Below are 3,624 nucleotides of genomic sequence, written 5' to 3'. Positions count from 1 at the left end.
AAAGGATTTAGAGCGGAGGATGAACTAGAGGGAGGAGATTAGAACCACACTAGGCTTCTAATTATGAGCATTAGAGGTAGCTAGGGCTAGCTCTAATTAGTCAACTAGGACCTGTTGGGAAACGTAGCATGCAATTTCAAAAAAATTCCTACGCTCACGCAAGATCTATCTAGGAGATGCATAGCAACAAGAGGGGGAGAGTGTGTCCACATACCCTCGTAGACCGAAAGCGGAAGTGTTTGATAACGCGGTTGATGTAGTCGAACTTCTTCTCGTTCCGACCGATCAAGTACCGAACGTACGACACCTCTGAGTTCTGCACACGTTCAGCTCGATGACGTCCCTCGAACTCTTAATCCAGCAAAGTGTCGAGGGAGAGTTCCTTCAGCACGACGGTGTGGTGACGGTGACGGTGAAGTGATCTGCACAGGGCTTCGCCTAAGCACTACGTGAATATGACCGGAGGCGTAAACTATGTAGGGGGGCACAAGACATAGCTAGGAATCAATGTTGTGTTCTAGCGGTGCCCCCCATATATATAGGTGGGAGGGGGAGTAGCAAGGGGCGCCCAAAGTAGGAGGGATCCTACTTGGACGCCTCCTCCAAGTCGGCCTCCCCACTTCCATATGCATCGGAGGGGGAAGGAAAGAGAGGGGGAGGGAAGGAAAGGGGGAGGCCGAATCCTCCCCTTTCCTTCTCCCTTCCCTTCCTTTCCTTCTCCTCCTATTCGGCCTATAGGGGGGCGCACCAGCCCCATAGGGGCTGGTCTGTCCCTCTCTTGGCCCATTAGGCCCATATAGTTTGCCGGGGTGCCCGGAACCCCTTCCGGTGCCCCAATATGTACCCGGTACCCCCAAAACACTTTCGGTGTCTGAATATCATTGTCCTATATCTGAATCTTTACCTATCGACCATTTCGAGACTCCTCATCATGTCCGTGATCTCATCCGCGACTCCGAACAACATTCGGTCACAAAATCACATAACTCATATAATACAAAATCGTCATCGAATGTTAAGCGTGCGGACCCTACGTGTTCGAGAACTATGTAGACATGACCGAGACACCTATCCGGTTAATAACCAACAGTGGAACCTGGATGCTCATATTGGTTCACACATATTCTACGAAGATTTTTATCGGTCGTACCGTAATGACAACATACGTTATTCCCTTTGTCATCGGTATGTTACTTGTCCGAGATTCGATCGTCGGTATCTTCATACGTAGTTGAATCTCGTTACTAGCAAGTCTCTTTACTCATTACGTAATACATCATCCCTCAACTAACTCATTAGTCACATTGCTTGCAAGGCTTATTATGATGTGCATTACCGAGAGGGCCCAGAGATACCTCTCCGATACTTGGAGTGACAAATCCTAATCTCGATCTATGCCAACCCAACAAAAACCTTTAGAGATACTTGTAGAGCATCTTTATAATCACCTAGTCACATTGTGACGTTTGATAGCACTTAAGGTATTCCTCCGTTATTCGAGAGTTGCATAATCTCATAGTCGAAGGAATATGTATTTGACATGAAGAAAGCAATAGCAATTAAACTGAACGATCAATATGCTAAGCTAACGGATGGGTCATGTCCATCACATCATTCTCTGTAGCGACCAGACCTCAAACAGTCTGATCTCTGTGCTCCGGTGTCATCCCCGGATCAGTAATGCTGACACCACACAGTACTCGGAGGATTTATAGCAGAGTAGCAATCACACACTTATTACATCGAGTGTCTCAAAAGAGAACTTATTACAATAAGTATGGCTTAAGTCCATCTAATAACGATAACAGCGGAAGGCTTGGAAGATAAGTGAGTCCATCAACTCCAACGGCATCACTGAGTATAGAACCACGACCTAAAACTCCTCAATCATCGTCTGGAAAGTCTGCAACATTAACGTTGCAGCCCGAAAATGGGTCAGCACATGGAATATGCTGGCAAGGTAACACAAAGAGAGTAATGGAATGCAACAACTATACTATATGCATATTTGGCTGGTGGAAAGCTCTATGGTTACAGTTTTTGCGTAAAGCCAATTTTCCCTACTTCAAAGGAATAAATTTAATTACTATCATGGTGGTTGTGAAACATTGAGAATGGTTGACAGCATTCTCAATCCCAATTAAGTAACATCATTAAAACCCATCAAAAATTAATTTAGAGTAACATGTTGAGATTCACATGATAATCCCGGTACTAGATACTCAAGATTTGTCCATAACCGGGGACACGGCTAACCATGATTAGTTTGTTACACTCTGCAGAGGTTTGCGCACTTTTCCCCACAAGACTCGATCGCCTCCGTTTGGTTTCTCGCACTACATGGTGTTTGAGAAGACGGATGACCGAGACATAGTCTTTCAGAAGCGCTAGCACCTTACGATCGGGTAGACCGTACCACCTACAACCCCTACATCTGCTAGTCTACCACTGTAAGAGTTCGCACAACTTAGTCAACTATGCCAGAGCCCATAATGACTTGTGGCTGCACACGGAAGTTTCTAGTATGAATAATCTCATGATCCCTTTGAGCCTGGGTGGCGGTCCAAGAAAACAGGCAAGTCCTGGAAACCCTAGGTGCCTCAATCCACCCAGATGTGTGTTAGGTTGCCACCTTAAATAAACCATTAATTAACAATCTCACATCTGTCATGGATATCACTCACCCAATCCACGTCTACTAGCATAGCACGGCATAATAAGAAAAGGTAGAAGTAACTCCCAAAGGTTTGATAATAAACAGGTAATAGGTACTACCTCATCTACTTCCCATCCCACATTTTAATTAGATCCTAATCATGCAATGTGTGAGGATTGATCTAATGCAATAAAACTGGGTTGTAGAAAAGGTATGATCAAAGTGTTACTTGCCTTGCTGATGATCCGCGTAACCTAGAGATTCAACATAACAGGCGGCGCACTCCGGGTATTCTATCGCAGACAAACAACAAGCATACAATAAGTACTCATCTAATGCACAGGTAAAACTCAAATAAAAGATCTAACCAAAAAGTTCAACTTAAGAACCCTGGTTGGCAAAAGAATCAAATCGAAGGAAGCAAAATAGATCAAACGGCGAAAGAAAACAACTTCGTTCTAGTAATCTAAATCTAGGGCAAATTTTACAGTAACAAAAACTTGTTTAAGTTGATTATTCGGAAAGAGAGTTTCGAGACGAAACTCCAGGCGCTTGAATCGCCTGATTCCGATAAACGAGCGAAAAGTTATACTAAAACGAAAATCGGATCAGAAATCGCGATCAGAAAATAACCGCGGAAAATCCGACGAAAAAGAAAAACGACGAACAGAATTTAAAAAAAAACTGCACGGAAAAACGAGGCGGCGGCGAACCTCGAAAGGTGCGCTCTCCGGCGACGGCAACGGCGGGCGGCGGCGGCGGCGGCGGCTGGCTAGGGCGGCGGCTAGGGTTTCGGTGGTGGCGGGCTGGCTCTCTCTCGCGGGCCTCGGGCGCTATTTAAAGGCCCCGGGCGGAGGTTTCCTGGCCGGGTACGGCCCGGAGTCGGTTCCTTTTTTTTATATATATCCGCTCGAAAGAAAAATAAAAAGAAATACTAAACGGACTCCAAAAATCACGAAATAAATTTT

Source organism: Triticum dicoccoides, chromosome 6A (assembly GCF_002162155.2).
Source record: "Triticum dicoccoides isolate Atlit2015 ecotype Zavitan chromosome 6A, WEW_v2.0, whole genome shotgun sequence".
Taxonomy (NCBI): domain Eukaryota; kingdom Viridiplantae; phylum Streptophyta; class Magnoliopsida; order Poales; family Poaceae; genus Triticum; species Triticum dicoccoides.
This window is presented reverse-complemented; position numbering follows the sequence as displayed.